General features: G+C 42.2%; 1 protein-coding gene across 2 annotated transcripts in view; it reads right to left on the bottom strand.

The window, feature by feature from the left end:
* The window catches only part of ZNF706 (zinc finger protein 706), a 17,005-nt gene extending 9,657 nt beyond the window's left edge, over positions 1–7,348 (bottom strand). The window contains exon 1 of one of the 2 annotated variants that reach the window (XM_021716764.1): positions 7,315–7,348. The gene's annotated coding sequence lies outside the window, so the exon portion shown is untranslated. Of the gene's footprint in view, positions 1–1,325; positions 1,372–7,314 lie in introns of those variants that run through there. The other variant, XM_021716763.1, reaches the window with a different exon arrangement.
* Between the last annotated feature and the right edge of the window lie 10,583 nt (positions 7,349–17,931).

Genomic DNA, 17,931 nt, shown 5'->3' with positions numbered 1-17,931 from the left:
GCCGGCGCCTCTTCCGGCCGCGCGGGCCAATGGCAGCGCGCCTCCATTACGTAAGCGCGAGGGGGCGGGCCCTGGCGCACGCGAGCTGCGGGGGACGTCGCCCTCTGGCCCCGGGCGTTCCTCCCCTCCTGGGCGGCTTCTCCACCTGGCTTTGGGAGCCGCGTGATGGCGGTCCTGGCGGGCGACGGCGCCGCGGCGTGTTTCACAAGTCGCTCGCCTGCTGGCTCACCCGGTCCCCTTCCCACGCGCCGCCCTGGCCGACCCGCCCGGCCCGGCGGCGCCCTCTTGAGCACCGACTGCGAGGCGCCGGCCCACGAGGGGAGCCCCGGGACAGCCGCGGAGACTCGCCGGCCTGGGAGCCCTGCCACCTGGGGACACCCGCTGCCCCCGCCTGCGGTGAGACCGGGGCCGAGCGAGCCTCCACACGGACGCGCAGCCTTTATTCTCTCACCAGCCGCCCTTGACCTCACTCCCACGGAAATCCCGGTTATTTTACCCACCTGAGGTTTTTAGGGAGTTTGAGATACATGCCTGATTGCCCATTAGAAATTAATGGCCAGGCCTTCCTGACTGGTTTAGGCTGGCTACTAACAATCTACAGTACTGAGTTGCTAATGTTTTGGAGAATGTCTAAAGTCCTTCCCCCCCCCCCATTCTCTATCTCTTGACTGACAGGCAGTGGCAGCAAACTTAGATCCAGAGCTGTGGCGGTTGTGATGATTATTCCATCTGCTGATTATCTGGAAATGGCATTTTAGACACCAGCTTAAGTCTGGGTGATTTTTCCCGCCCCTCTTCCCCCACCCCTACATTGGTTTCTAGTGAGAGCTATGGGTGATGAAAAAGAAAGCTTCGCATCTGATGTCCTCACCCTGCCTGTAATCTCCAGTCTCCCACGTTTGCCTCTCCCTCTTCATCCTCATGTTGACTTTTTCTTTCATCTTTCATGCTCACCCTTCCTTATTGCAATTTTAAGATACCTGTTTAGATTTTATTCCTATCTCTCCGGTTCTGGATTGTAAGATTGTTTTCATCGCCATATACCCAGTGACTAGCGGCGTGTTAACATAGTAGACGTTGAATAAATGGATATTGACCAGATGAACTGACTGTCTTAAGCCAGAAATTGACCTCTCATGAAGCTATAGCTTAATCTTTAATAGTCATTATAGGCCGGGCACGGTGGCTCATGCTTATAATCCCAGAACTTTGGGAGGTCGAAGTAAGAGGATTTCCTGAGCCCATGGGATGACCAGCCTAGGCAACTTGGTGTGACCTCATCTCTACAATAAATCAAAAAATTAGCTGGGCATAGTAGCACATGCCTGTAGTTCCAGCTACTTGGAAGGCTGAGGCAGAAGAGTCGCCTGAGTCCCGCAGGTTGAGGCTGTGGTGGCCACAAGCATGCCATTGCACTCCAGCCTGGGTGACAGAGTGAGACTCCCAACTCCAAAAAAAAAAAAAAAAAAGTCACTATAGTCCTCTTGGTTGGATTTAATCTGGTGATAAAGGAATGAGATTCTTAGAAGCCCCAAAGATGGGAAATCCTAAGAGCTGTTTATGTTTGTCTAGTCATGAGTGACAGTAAACAGTGAAATCTGTCTGGCAGAGATAAGTCTCCTTAACTAGAGAGGTGATTCTCTTGTGAGGTAGGTTAGTATGTCACTCTTTACCATGGCCTGCATGAAATATCCACTAAAGCCAGATTCTTAAGTTTTTGAGTCATATCTCCTTTGAGAATTTTGTAAAAGCTATTGACTTTGCCTCCAGAAGATTCATATACATGTACATTTATCCTCACAGATAGAATTTCTTAATCTCAGCACCACTGAAATTTGGGCTAGAATTTTTTTTTCCTTTTTTTTTGAGTCAGGGTCTAGAGGCTAGAGTGTAGTGGTGGCATGTTTGTGTCTCGCCTCAGCTTCCCTGGTAACCTGAAACTATGGGCACCTGCCACCATGACCAGCTATTTTTTTTTTTTTCTATAGAGAATGTCTCACTGTGTTGCCTAGGCTGGTCTTGAACTCCTGGGCTCATCCTCCCCTTATCCTCCCAAAGTGCTGGGATTATAGGCACAAGCCACTGCATCGGCCTGAATGATTCTTTATTATGGGGATCTGTCCTGGGGATTGTAGGATTTGGAATCATTCCTGTCCTCTACCCACTTGATGCCAGTAGCACCCCATCTCTAGGGTGCATCTTTCTTTTTTTGAGTCATAGTCTCACTGTCACCCAGGCTGGAGTGCAGTTGCATGCTCACGGCCACCACAGCCTCAACCAAGTAGCTGGAACTATAGGTGCAAGCCACCATACCTGGCTTGCTTATTTATTTATTTATTTATTTTAGAAATGAGGTCTCATCATTTCTAAAATAAACTTCTGGTCTTGAACCCCTGGGTGCAAACAGTCCTCTCGCCTCAGTCTCCAAAGTGCTGGGATTGCAAGCGTGAGTCACCATGCCTGACGACCCATCTCTAGTTGTGACAACTAAAATTGTCAAATGTTTCCAGGGTGTGGGTGGGAGGTCAAAATCAGTGGTGAGAACCACTGCCTAGAGGATATAGCATAATAGTAGCTTTATGTGATCATTAGGGCATTTGAAATACAAAGAAAACATGAAAAAAATAATATATAAGATTCAACATACGTGAAGTGACAAACAGTGAATGAAAGACGAATGAATTAGCATTACTACCAGCTGGTGTCCTACTTACATTATAGAAATGTGACAGCACATGGGATATGAACTCCTTAGGAAGATTTTTATACACATTTCTGAATGCTACAGTACTTCTGAGTTTTCTCTTCAAGGTTTCATATGCCATAGGCATGTGCCTATTTTCTATCCAAAATCACAGTCAGACTAAAATGATTCTCTGAAGACCTGAAAAGTTTATTTATTTATTTGTATTCATGTAGAATTTGGGGGGATGAAAGAACTGTAATTAACATATTCCAAATAAACATAGATTATTCTAATAAATTTGTACTGTTTGATAAGAACAATAATGACAATAATAAAACTCAAAACAGAATTTGTGTTTGTTTGCTGGCTCTTCCTCTTCCATTCAACTTATATTTGTCAAGATTTCTCAAAGATGCAACCTGGATTCTCTTGTTTTCTCTATGTTCTTTCCCCAAAGAAATCTCATTCACTGTTGTGGCTTTAAGTAAGAAACCTCAGATGCCCACATTTCTATCTCTAGTTCAAACTTTTCTTTTGAGCTCCAAGTTGACATACCAAATGCCTACTGTTCATCTCCACTTAGGTGTCTTACAGACAGTTTACATTTAATACCATATTGTATTAAATCTAAGACACCATTGATTGTGAGCCAAGTTTATCTGCACTAAGATTTAAAAAGTACTGCCGATGGATTTATGACAAATGCTAAGATAACTTTGATTCTAAGATACATCTTGATTTCAGAGAGGCTAAAATTGTTTTAGAAAACAATGTGATTTATTAGAGTAGTATCAAAAAAATGAAATACTTAGGAATAAACGATTAAGAGAAGTGCAAAACTTGTATTCTGAACACTAAACAACATAGTTGAAAGAAATAAAAGAATAAATGGAAAGACATCCCATGTTCATGGATTAGAAGACAATTTTGTTAAGATGGCAATATTACCCAAGTTGACCTTCAGATTCAGTGCAACCCCTATCAAAATCCAGCTGATAGCTTTGCATAAATCAACAAACGTATTCTAAAAATAATACAGAAACTCCAGTAGCCCAAGATAGTCAAAACTCCTTGAAAAAAAGAGCAAAGTTGGAAGATTCACACTTCCCAATTTCAAAGCTTACTACAAAGCTGCAGTAATTTAAACTATGGTGCTGGCATAAAAATAGGCCTAAATCCGTAGGATAGAATTGTGCGTCTAGATACAAACCTTCACATCTACAGTCAATTGATTTTCAACACAGGTGCCAACAAAATTCAGTGGAGTAAGGAATAGTCTTTTCAACAAATGTGCTGAGACAACTCGATGGTCACATGTAAAAGAATAAAGTTGAATCCCATCCTCATACCATAAATAGAAACTAACTCAAAATGAATCAAAGACCTAAATGTAAGTGTAAGATTATCAACTCTAAAAATAAGCAGATAAGTGAATTGTATGTTCTGCAAATTATATCTCAACAATACTTTTATTAAAACTGATTTAGAGTAAGAAAAATGGAATGTCCAATGTTCTTTCCATTTCCACGCCCAAATCTACTTATCTCATCTGTCCTACCTCAGTAAACAGCACTACCACCCAGTGAGATAACCATTTTAAAAGGCTGGTTGTTAGCCCCGATACTTCCCAATCCCTCAGTCCTCATTTCCAATCTGTTACCAAGTCATATTGATTCTATTTTACAATTTATGTTGACTCTATACTTTTTACCATCTCCACTGTCACTATTCTAACCCAAATCACCTTCTTTCACCTGGTTTGACTGGGACAGTTACCCACCAGAAAGTGGAGAATTTCCCTAACTTCCCTTTAAAACAATCATCACTAGACAGTCAGAATGATCTTTTAAAGATGAAGACCTGCTCGTGACATTTCTGTGCCTAAAACCTTTCACTGGTTGTTCATGGCACACAGAATAAAACCCAGTATTCTTACCATGGCCCACAAAGTCTTGTCTGCACTCATGATACTCCTCTCTTGCTGTGCTGTAGCCTCAATAATCTTTTAGTTTATCAAACCAACCGAGCTTTTTCCTGCCTTGAGGCCATGACAGATAACTTTACATCTCTCACAGCACACTTCTCCCCGTGGTGGCTACTTTCTAGTCTCTCTTCCACTTCCAGCATCAATATCACATTCTTAGAGAAGCTTCTCTGAGATCCTTCCTTCCTTGAGCTCCTGTCTAAATGAGGACTCCCTGTGCTTTTCATCATTGACTTTTATCATGCAGTGGTACTTATTGTTTCATGCAGTGGTATACATATATAGGTAATGTATATGTATATATATATGTATATAATGTATATGTGTATATATATAAATTTGTAGAATTTCTCCCATTTGATTCCTAAAATAATGACAGGTAATACTTAAATTGCTTTTACTATCTACAAGGCACTGTTACATATGCTTTGTATATTTTGATGTATTTAATCCTTTCAACTACTCTTAGCTAACTAAGGTACAGATTGGTTAAGTAAGTTATCCAAGATTATATAACTAGTAAGGGGAAAGCTAGGATTTGACTTCTGGCAGACCGATTCCTGAGGCTGAGTCACTGTCCTGTGTATATAATAGGAGGTTCTATAGCTGTCCTTTTCACTCCTGTGTAGCCTGCATTTAGCATAGCACCTGGCATGAGATGGGCACCCAGTAAATACTTGTTGAATGAATATGCTGAAAGATCCCTTTAAACTATGTTAGGAGGCTTCCTAGAGATCACAGAGCATGCTGTACTTCTCTAAAAATAGCAGTTATCTCACTGTGTGGTACTTGCCTGTTTATCTGGCTACACCTCCATAGAGTATGAGCTCTCTCAGGTTCTGAGTTATATCTTGTTGACCAGCATATAGTGCAGTGCCTGGCATGTAGTTGGTAGTCAATAATTATCTGTGAATGCATGAAGTCAGAGATAATGGATTATGCATGAAATTACAAGTATTGATGGCTATCAGTGAGGCCAGTGTTCAAAAATGACACATCTGTCATCCAGTTAAAGATAGAGGCTTGAGCAGGTACCTCCACCCTCTCTGAAAATTCCACTAAAAGTTAATAAGCAAGCATAAACTCAGACAAAGACAAGACAAGAAGAGAAGGCTATTTAGCAGTGTTTTGGAAGCTGCGAAGTAAATGAACAGGTGGTAACTGATTTAGGACAGAAGAGGGTTCCTGGACTGGGGAGAAACAAGCATGGGTTGGGATGGCAATTCTGTACGGAAAACAGGGACTACATGAAGGTTTAAGATGAATATTGAGAGCCTTCCCCCTTCTTCTCTATCTCAGCTCTGAGAATGGGAGCAGACTACCTTAACCTCCAATCAGAAGACTGGAAGAGTTTTCCTAGGGATTAGAACTCAAGTCAATGAAAACATCTAAAGATACCGATATGTGGAGTTCTCTAATAAGACAGCACAGCCAGGTCACCCTGTAATGAATACCACATTTGAAAAGAGCCTCCTACATCCACAAATCTTCCAATCAGATGTTTAGCACTCTGCTCTTAAATATGAAGAGACAGTCAAGGATAGCCACACATTTGAGGAATGCTTCTTATAGAAAACAGAGTCCCCAAGGTAGCAAACAGCAAAACAAAAAACAAACAAAAAGCAACAACAACAACAACAAACAACTTGAGAAAACAATATGCTGGGAGAAGAGGACTTTCAGAGAAATACTGATCTCAAAGAGATAATAACAAGGTTCATTTTGGATGCTATCTTAAGATAAGAGAATGAGGAAAACAATAATTTAAAAATTGGAAAATTTTATATCTATCTACCTACCTATCTACTTACCTACCCACCTGCTTATGTATTAGTAGAAGTGTAAACTCAGTAAAAAGGTTGAGAGAGAAAATTGAGGACATCTCCTAGAGAGTACAGTACATACTTGTTGAATGAATATGTCTGAATGACCCCTTTAAACTAGGCTAGGAGGCCTCCTAGATATCACAGAGTATGCTGTACTTCCCTAAAAATAGCACTTGACACTTGAACAACATGGGTGTTAACTGTGTGAATCCACTTGTATGTGGATTTTCTTTTCTTTTTTTTTTTTTGAGTTGGAGTCTCACTCTTGCCCAGGCTGGAGTGCAGTGGCACACTCATGGCCACCCCAGCGTCAACCTGCTGGGTTCTGGCGATCTTTCTGCCTCAACCTTCCAAGTAGCCAGAATTACTGGTGGGTGCTACCACACCCAGATAATTTTTTAAAATTTATTTATTGTAGACATGAGATCTTGCCAAGTTGCCCTGGTTGGTCTTGAACCCGTGGGCTCAGGTAATCCACACGCCTCGGCCTCCCAAAGTGCTGGAATTACAGGCTGAGCCACTGAGTCCAGCCATATGTGGATTTTCTTCCACCTCTGCCATCCCTGAGACAGCAAGACCAACTCCTCCTCTTCCTCCTCTTTAGCCTACTCAAGGATGAAGACTTTTATAATGAGTCACTTGCATTTAACAATATCAAACATATTTTATCTTCCTTATAATTTTCTTAATAACATTTTCTTGGCCGAGGTGAGTGAATTGCCTGAGCCCGTGGGTTCAAGACCTGCCTGGGCAACTTGGCGAGACCTCATCTCTACAATAAATGAAAAAAAAAATTAGCCTGGCGTGGTAACATGCACCTATAGTTCCAGCTACTTGGAAGGCTGAGGCGGAAGGATCGCCGGAGCCCAGCAGGTTGAGGCTGCAGTCGCCGGGAGCAGCCACGGCACTCCAGTCTGGGTGACAGAGTGAGACTCCAACTCAAAAAAAAAAAAAATTCTTTTCTCTAGCTTACTTTATTGTAAGAATATAGTACATAATACATGTTGCATCTAAAATATGTGTTAATTGACTGTTTACATCATTAGCAAAGCTTCTGGGTCAACAGTAGGCTATTAGTAGTTAAGTTTTTGAGGACTCAAAAGTTACATGTGAATTTTTCACAGTTTAGGGGATCTGGCATCCCTAAGCCCTGCATTGTTCAACTATAAAATGAAAAGACAAAGATAGGAAATATGAAAGAAATGCAATAAAATTAAAGGATAATTTCAGGAGGCCCAACATCCAACTAATAGAATTTTAGAAGAGAAGAAGAGAGAAACTAAAGAGGGCATTATTTTTTTGAAAGTTAATAATAAGTTAACTGGATTCCACTGAATCGCCAACTGAAAGGCCCCCACGAGTGTTGGCACAGTGGATGGAGAAAACCCAGCCAGGGCACATCTAAATGAAATTTCAGAACACTGGGAGCACAGGGGGTAGCCTAGAAACTTCCAGAGAGGAGAAAATAAATTTTTATCAAAGAATTAAGGACCAGAATGATATTGGACATCTTAGCAGCAATGTTGGAAATTAGAAGACAGTAGAGAAAGACATACAAGCTATACAAGAATTTACCTCCTGTGCACCCTTCCTCATTGAGCTTATTGGAGGAAGTGCTCCTCCAAAGTAAGGGAGTGAAGAAAGAAAGTGGGTGATGTGGGATCCAGCCCAAGAGAGAGATGAAGGAAATAGCAAGAAGAGAATGAAGGTCCCCAAATGGCAGCATTCAGAAGCCTAGAGACCAGCCAGCATGGTTTTATGCAGGAGAAGTTGTGAGTCAATGAAATTGATAGAAAACTTCATGAGAATGAACTTATGGAGAGATTTCATAACTTGGATAGAATTTGTGATAAGGGCATTTTTAAAAAGCAAAAATAAACAAAACAATTATTAGTTATTGAGAAGATTAAAAGTTGTGCAAGAAATATAAGCTAATCATAGTGCATCTCATGGCTCAGCAGGAAATAGCATTTATGTAGTGATGATGGTGTCAATCGAGATCTAACCCCATTTCTACTACAATTTTTTGGGAAGATGGGGGAGTGAGGAGTTTGTACATGTGGTAGGGCCAAATATTGAGGGGATAGGAAGAAAAGTTAAAAGAAGAGATTCTCATCTGCCATAGTGGGAAGTCCAGAGATAATGCCTAAAGCTGGGGAAAAAATGGAAGGAGTAGTATTATAAGAATGTGATGTAGAGATCTGTAGATAAACACCACAAGACTTAACTAAAAGAATTGTACAAGGGGTACCCCCAAAACCTGGAATTTATTTTTAAAAACTATGTATTCTTACATGTTTAAACTTCAACCACCTTCAAAGTACGCTCTGTTTGATGTGCTGCACCTATCGAGACACTTTTACCACTGCTCAAAACAGTTTTTGAACTGGTCAATTTTGATGTCTTTTAGTGTTTCTGCCATTTTTTGTTTCATCTCTTCCACATAAGCAAAATGTTTTGTTCTGAGAACTTTTTTCATCCAGAGAAACAAAAAGTAGCTTGGGGTGAGATTGGGTGAATAGAGAGGGTGGAGTATGGAAGTTATGTCGTTTTTGGTAAAAAAAAAAACTACTGAACACTCAGCGCGGTGTGGGCCGGTGCACTCATAGATTACCCATTATGAAATGGGCTAACATGCTGAAAGAATCTAAAAAAAAAAAAAAAAAAAATTCACTGAAGCCCAACGCAGCTTCTCACAACAACGCTAGCTGGTACACTGCTGCCGATGGGTTCCTAGAACACTTACCTAGTGGGGGAAGCCTGTACTGCCAGAGGCCCATCCTCCAAAAGGTAATTCCAGGTTTTTTTGAGTCCCACCTCGTAAGTAGCTGCTACTGAGAAGAGGGAATTTGGCAGGTGGGAAACTGTTGTTATTCAACAGCTGTTGAATTTTTAAACTGTGTGCATTTTTACTGTGATAGGAAAAAAACTAAGTTAACAAGATGATTTTTATGTCTGATAATCTTCTAATCATCTTTTGTTTTTAGGGAATATGTGTGTCTTCACAGTGCTGTGTACTTCAGAAAGGTGAATGAATAAGTCCAGGAATTAGCATAAGTCCAGATATTATTAGCACCCTTGTCATCACCCTGCAATTAGAGCCTCTACTTTTCATTCCTGGTAGGACATGCCTTACGTTCCACCATTCCATTTTCTAGTTCTCTACATACCACCCTTATTGTCAGACACTCAGGCAGCTGAACAAACTAGGGAGCGGGAGAGCATCCAAATATACTGTTCCCATCCTTGCTGTCTTTCCATTATTACCCTTAAGCAGGAAGAAGAACAAAACAAAACAGGAAAAACAAGAAAGTGGTGATTCATTCTTTAGGTAGGAGCTCATACAGGTGTTTTTTGGGTGAGGGCTTTTGCCTTGATCTAAGGCATAACCCTCTCTTGGTCTGAGGGGTGGCTATGATTTTGTGTAAGATCTGTTGACTGCGTTGGTGATGGCAGGATAACACCATATAGAACAATCTGTCCTGAGAATGGCTCCTGTTGTGTTTCTAATTTCTGAAAATCTACAAGGATTCTTTTCTAATATCTCCACTTTTAGCAATTACTTTGGAGAAAAGAAAACAAGAAAAAAGAGCTTAGTTACATTTTGAAAGTTAACCACTTTTGGCTGAGTGTGGTTATTAATGCCTTTAATTACATGCCTAATTATATTCTGTTTGATTTTAATATAGCTAAGCCATGGACTCAGAAGAATTTTTAATGTCTTATTCCCCAGATATAAAATAAAGAGTTAATTTGAGTGACTATTTTTTTTTTTTTTGAGTTGGAGTCTCACTCTGTTGTCCAGACTGGAGTGCAGTGGCCGCTTCCGGCCACCGCAGCCTCGACTTGCTGGGCTCCGGCGATCCTTCCGCCTCAACCTTCCAAGTAGCTGGAATTACAGGCATGCGTTACCACGCCCGGCTGATTTTTTGATTTATTGTAGAGATGAGGTCTCGCTGCCCAAGCGGGTCTCAAACCCACGGGCTCAGGCAATCCACTCACCTCAGCCTCCCAAAGGCACGGGATTACAGGCTGAGCCACCAAGCCCGGCTTTGAGTGACTATTAAGGTCCTTTCCAGTCCTTGAACTTTTTTAATGACTTGGTGACTCAATAGAGTTTTTGTTTATCTGTTTTGTTTTTTAATAATGTGACCCATGAAAAGCAGAATAAAAATTATTCAAAACTCCATCTATATGAAAATTTGAAACCAAGACTGCTTACTAGCTACATACAAAATGAAAATGAAATTTTTTTATTTCATAGAGAAGGACTAAGTGATTGAGAGACAAATAGAAAATAGCATGAATTAGGGGAAGTACAGAGGGTGCCCCCCCAATTATGTATTTTAAGAAAGGAAAAAACTGTATTAAAATTATAATACTCAATATATGCCAACAACAAAGATAAATACAAGTCACATTTGACTTCTGCAATTACAAGAGGTACTCAAAGTGGTTATCATTAGCGCCAGACAATTTGATTATGGCAAGCATCACTTAAAATATGTATACTTTTTTTGGCACCCTGGTATTGTTGAAACTTCTGTGACTGTATTAATCATGCTTTTTATTTTCTGAATCTTATAATGTGTTGACATTTTGGGTGCCTTACAGCCCTGGAGAGAGACTGTCCCTCCCAAGGCTAGCTAATTCCTAAAGTTAATAGCAGTTTGTTTAGGAATATACCTTTCATATGCAAATGAACCAATCCTGAGTCTAACCACAACCACCCTCTTTATCTAACCCTCATATACATTGTCAATATTCCCCATATGTAGTTCATCCCAGGACCATGTACCAGGCAATTAGAGCTTAGTCGACTCTAAGCTGTTTACTCTGTTTTGTCTTCCTCCCAAAAACCCAATAAAGGCTCTGGCCTCAGCTTTCCCCTCTTCTGCCTCCTGACCAAACCTAATGCTCCCCAGGTGGCCCTGTGTGGCATGGTATCCCCTTCTCCTAGGAAGTGTAAGTAATACATTATTTTTCGAAGGGCATTGGCCTCTCTGTGTCATCACTCAGTCACCTCCATAAGCAATGAGACAGCAACCTACATTCCGTTTTGCTGTCTATGTAAACTGGGGAGATTTTCTGTTTTCCATGATCCTTATAGCCATAGTCACTTGCTTAGGCCACCTTATAAATTATAATACTGGTCTTTTAATTCAATCCTTGTGCAGGCCACATAGCTTTGCAATATTTCACAATCACACATCAAATCCCTAGACAGCCAGATGCCCCAAAATAAATGATTTTAATCTAAATTATAAGGTGATAAAGGCATCTGGATATAGGGATGAAGAGTGACACAAAATGACGGCAGCTGCTACTTATTTCTTCTAGAACCATTAGTTATAGAACATGCCCTACTGAGGCTAGCTCTCCAGTATTATCTTCCTACATAAAAATCAATTCATAATTGCCTAAAGCTTCCTAAAGAGCTACAATTTATTGGGCACTTGATGTGTGCCTCTAATCCTTACATCACGCCTTCACAGTAGGTCTAATAATCTCCCAATGTATTGATGAAGAAACCGAGACTCCAAAAGATTTCTTGTCACACAGCTAGCAGGGAGAGGGCTAGAAAGTAAATGAGCCAGGGCTGAGAATCCAACTCTGATTTCAAATCCTGACTTCTTACCCCCCGGCCCTTCCCTCCTCCCACCTCGCACACCCCCTCACCCCTCCCACACTGCCTCTGGAATGAATACTAATGTGGAGAATTCCTCTTGGGTCTGACTGTGAGCCGTTGACACTGTGTGTCAGACTTATAACAGTCATTACTGGGTGCCAAGATTCTTTCTGTTGTCATGACCATGCTCTGCTACTTTTCTGGGTTGCACAGAGAAATCTCAACACCTCTGGCTATTGCTTCTTCATCTGAAAAATGAAGGATTTGATGTAGATTTCTTTTATGATAGCAATTTGGATTCTTAAAATATGACTATAGATGGGGGGGGGTAACTTCAGCAAGATGACCGACTAGAAGCCCCTAGCTTTCTTCACAAAGAGCCAGAACAATGAACAAACAACTACTTTCAATGAAAATAACTGAAGGAGAGCACCATAGTGCATTAAAGGAGTAAAGAAACCAAGGTGAACACAGAAACTTGGGATGACCACATAGAGAATGGAAAAAAACACCAGACTACCACTATCTCCTCCTCCAACTGGGATGAGCTGGGAACCAAGAGGTGCTTCTCCCTTCAGTGAGGAGGTAAGCAAGAGGACTCCAACAACCCCCATCAGCACCTTGGATACCTCAGTCCTTGCAGGCACTAAAGCCCAGCTGAGACAGATTTTGTTTGTTTGTTTCTGTTTTTTGAGTTGCAGTTTCACAGTGTCACCCAGACTAGAGTGCAGTGGCATGCTCACGGCTACCACAGTCTCTACCTACTGTGCTCAGGTGATCCTTCTGCCTCGGTCTTCCAAGTCGCTGGAACTACAAGTGCATGCCACCACACCTGGCTAATTTGTGAGAGAGCTTCTTGGAATCCACATAGCTGTGCTCTCCCCAGAGAAGGAGCTGACACTATGCCCTGCCCTGTGGCCTGATGGTCACTGCATTGTTCCATCTTGGAAATGAAACCATGGCTGGAGAATATCTTGCTCTGGGGGGGTAAATAGACACAGCTCCCCTTCATCCCCTAGGCTAAGTCACCGTTCACCTCCTCCTGCCCAGTGGCTAAGCTTTGAGCATCTGTAACACCCTTTACCCATCTTGGGCCAAAGTAGGGCAGTACTTTGTCTTCTGGGAAAACGGTACCTTGACCATTTGAAGCAGTCATGCCTCCCCAGTGTTTAAGTTGAAGCAGTGTCTTGCATCCCAGGAAATGGTGCCTTGGCCACCCTGAGCAATCTCACATGCCAGTACCTAAGTTGAAGCCCTGAACTCAGGAAAATGGAGCATGGGCCACCCAGAACAGCCAAGCCCCCCAGACCTGAACTGAAGTGGCATATCAACCCTTGGGGAACTGTGCCCTGGTGAGCTGAGCTGCACATCCCAGGGCTGAGCTGACATAGTGCCCACATCTCAGGGAAACAGAGCAGTAGTTGAGCTGAGACATCCACCCACCCTATATCCACCCTAGAAGCCAGACAACTCTAGTATCCTTCTTTCCTGGAGCTGGAATAGCCTCCCAGAGTCTGAGCTGTGGAAACATCCCATCTCTCCCTGAGAAATGGAGTCATCACTTTGCTGTTCCCTGTCCAGCAGGGTGCAAATGACAGTCGTGCTCTGCCATTCTGAGGTACTTGCTACCACTGCACCTGGCCTCATTAGAGTCTTGGACTTCTAACAGTTCGACTATAATATGCCCCAGGAAGGACTTTTTAGGGTTGAATCTATGTGAGGAAACTTTGAACTTCCTGAATCTGGATGTCCATGTCTCCTTAGTTAGGATGACAAAAAAAGAGGATCAAAGGACAAAAAAACAAAACGAAACAAAACAAAACAAAACAAAAACCCAAAATATCAAAAAGACAAAGAATCAAATGCTGGCAAAGATGTGAAAAAGGAGAACTCTATACACTGTTGGTGGAAATGTAAATTAGTACAGTCACTATGGAAAATAGTGTGGTTGTTCCTCAAAAAACTAAAAATAGGACTATCATATGATCCTGCAATTCCACTACTGGTTACAAATTCAAAGGAAAGGAAATCAGTATGTCAAGGAGCCATCTGTACTCTCATGTTTATTGCAGCACTAATCACAACAGCTAAGATATGGAAGTGTCCATCAGTACATGAATAAATAAATAAGGTGTATTATATATACACAATGGAATATTATTTAGCCACATAAAAGCATAAAAGTCTGTCATTTGCAGCAACATGGATGTGCTTGGAGAACATTATGTGAAGTGAAATAAGCCAGACACTGAAAGATAAATTCTGTTCTCATACATGGAAGCTAAAATAGTTGATCTCATAGAAGCAGAGAGTGGGTAGTGGTTACTAGAGGCAGGGAAGGGTGGGGATGGAAGCGTTAGCCAGAGTTTAGTTAACAGATACGAAAGTACAGCTAGATATGAGGAATGTGTTCTAGAGTTGTACTGCAATAAAGAGCAACTAAAATTAACAACAATTTATTGTTGTTCTAGAAGAGTGGATTTTGAATATTCCCAACACAAAGAAATGATCAATGTTTGAGGTGATGGATGTGCAAACTAACCTGATTTGATCATTATACATTGTAAATATGGATTGAAATAATGCACTGTATTCCATAAATAGGTACAATATTATGTGTCAAAAATAATAAAAATAAAAAATATGATTATATTTTTGCTAAGTATAATACACATAAAATTTGATGTTTATATGCTTCTTAGTTCCAAATTACCCAAATACCCAGGTGATAACTTTATTTAACTGACATTTTAAACTTTTTCCTTTGTATAATTTCAGAAAGCCAACAAAGAACATGAATTGGTTAACCTTAAAGAGAGCTATCTTTAGTGGCTTGGAATTTAAAGTACAAATAAATGAAGGATGTCTTTAATAAACAAATGACACATCACTGGGGACAAATGCAATTTGTGTGGGTTCATCAGATGCAGCCATCAGGAGACTTCAGTATAATTGGAGTAGTCATAATTTCCAAGGTGGGTGTGCTTGTACATGTTGACCTTAGTCAGTAATTTCACCACTGATTGGCCTCAGCTGGTCTTGTGCTTTCAGCTGGTCTTTCTGTCAGTGGGGATGGATGGATATACTCAGATCTTTCTTTGGCCTGATCCATCTTTTCACTGAGGGCTTATACATATCCAATGTTTGACTCACTGGAATCTGTGACCATACTAGTGTATTATTATCCATCCCACCGGGCATGAAGGAGGTCCCAAGGTCTTATCCCATGAGCCCCATTCTGACTCACCGCTTAGTTCAGGAGATGTGAAATTTTGGCATCAACTGGGCAAGTTATGGCTACCTCTCTGTGCCTCACTTACTACATTTGTTCACAGGGATAATCTGAACCAAAATTTGCCCAGTAAAATATGTTGACCATATAGAGGACTGCAAGCAATGGAATTGTTTCTAAAATAACCCAGTTAACTGGAGGGAAAGACAGTATACAATTTTTTTAAAAAAAGAGTTGTATTGACTAAAAACTATAACTTGGTTGAATACTGACTTTTTTTTTTAAAGAACTTTTCAGTTTGAGGACTTTTTAATGTTTCAGTGGGGATGAATGCACATACTCAGATCCTTGTCTTGCCTGATCCATCTTTTGACCTATGGCTCACATGTGTCAGATGTTTGGTTCACTAGAAAGAAAAAGAAATGGAGAGAAATAGGAAGTGAATTTTTCCTATTTTTGAGCCAAAAGTTTTTGGGAGAACATGCATGTTTTAATCTCTGATTTTCTCTGCTATTCAGTACGATGCACATTTGCTATCATATGATGAATCCTGAGTACCACAACTTCCAGACCAACTACCTTTTGTTGTCTCACTATTGTTGCATTATGAAAGTGTAGTTTTCATCAGGCACAGCATTTTATTATTTCATATAGAAAGTGCTTAGTCCGAGCTGAGATCAAGAAGCAGCAGAATTAAAACCCCAGGCCATAAATATGCATGAAAATGGAATGGAGGTAGCAGATCCAAAATCTTGGAAATGCAGCTGAGTGAGCATTTACAGGAGGGTGTGCTCTGAAACGACACCCAGGAGACAGTGCTGCCTGGTTAGGAAAGCAGCGAGTGGGGCCAATCGACCTGCTAGACAAGTCCAACAGAGACTGGCGTGAAGCTCTGAAATTGTGAGAGAGTCCTTATGCCCTGTTCCCACAGGATGGCATTTGTCAGGCAGGAGACAAGAAGGGAACAAAGAAAAGCCAAGGAATTTACTTTCCAACAAAACGTAAAATGGGGCATGAGATCTTAACCATAAAGCAGGACTTTGTCTCAGAGTAGTTGGTGGTGGTGGCTGCTGCTGCTCCTTCTTCTCCTTTTTTTTTTTTCTTTTTTTCTTTTCTTCTTCTTCTTCTTTTTTTTTTTCTTTTTTTGAGCCAAAGTCTCTCTCTGTTGCCCAGGCTGGAGTGCAGTGGCATGATCATGGCTCACCTCAGCCTTGACCTCCTGAACTCAGGTGATCCTTCTGCCTCAGCCTCCTGAGTACAGGTACGCACCACCATGCCACGGTATTTTTTTTTTTTTTAGAGAGAGAAAGTCTCGCTATGTTGCCTAGGCTGGTCTCGAACACCTAGATTCAAGCAATCCTCCCTGCTTGGGATTATAGGCATGAGCCACTGCGCCCCACCATCGGTCTTAGAGCAGTTAGAGAGTAGGCTACTGTCGTGCATCTTCTAGCTGAAAATTCTACCTGTCATATCCCTGACTCCTTTACACGGGCTGTCTCTAGAGTGTCCCAGCAGTATGAGGCATAATCCTATATGAATGTCATTGTCAACCATCCAATGGTAACGATCAGCCTGTTTGTTAAAGAAATTCTGGCTCGACCAATTTGGATTTTCCCCATTCTCCTTTATTCCATAAACACCGGGTTACAAGTTGCACAGTTCTAAAAATAAGGGCAAAGAAGTGTGTAGGGTAGATTTTTGTGATGCCAGTGTGGGTGGGAGGGGGGGGGAGGAAGAGTAGGGACAAGTCTCCTCCCTCCTCAGCCCTGGACAGAGCCATAGCTCCTCCGTGGGGTCCTTGAAGAAGAGGTGGGCAAACATCCAGAGTAATTGAGGGATGGAGGAGGCCCTAAACCCAGAGCTCCCCCCAAAAGATTCTTCCATGCATAGTGGAGGTAGAATGGGGAAACAGGTGGTTCAGAGATGGAGCAGCGGAATGAAAGCTCAAGTTCATGGACACAGGAGCAGCGAGTCGTCATGGTAAGGGAACTGCAGAAGGACAAAGAAAGTAGGCAAAGGGGGCAGTGGAATGTTTTCCCTGAGACCCCCAGGAAGAGGCAGGGCCAGCTTGCCTGTTAATTTAATACTACATGAGGGGCGGGAGTTGGAGAGGAACACGTCACTTTGGGGGACATTTCTCAGCCAGCACAAGAGAGGCGGAGGGCCCAGAGCCCTCACCAAGTGAGGGCGGGGCCGTTGGGAGGGGGAGTTCTCAGGTCCCTAGGGCGCCAGATGGGGAGACCCCGCGGCCCCCTACTCCTGACGCCTGACGCCTGACGCCTGTCACCCGTCGCTGCATTGGCATTGGCTGTGTCCCTCCGCCACCTCACTTCCGTCCAGAGTGATGCCGCCCTGCGCTCCTCCTGGCCCGGTCCACTGAACCAAGCCGTCCCCCGCGCCTCCCGGGTCCTCCTGTCTCTTGGTAGACCTTGGGGGTGCCACCTCCATTCTGGAGCTGGAGATGACAGCGGCGGGTGGAAAGGTTTGGCAATTGCCTCCAGCTGTCATGCGTTCCATGTTCCCAGTCATGTCGTCCGTCATCCCAAACATCTTCACGAGGCCACCCACGTTCCC

This window comes from Carlito syrichta, unplaced genomic scaffold (assembly GCF_000164805.1).
Source record: "Carlito syrichta isolate Samal-C Ts95f unplaced genomic scaffold, Tarsius_syrichta-2.0.1 Scaffold308917, whole genome shotgun sequence".
NCBI classification, from domain to species: domain Eukaryota; kingdom Metazoa; phylum Chordata; class Mammalia; order Primates; family Tarsiidae; genus Carlito; species Carlito syrichta.
Note: the sequence above shows the minus strand (reverse complement) of the source record. Positions and strands in the feature narration are given on the sequence as shown.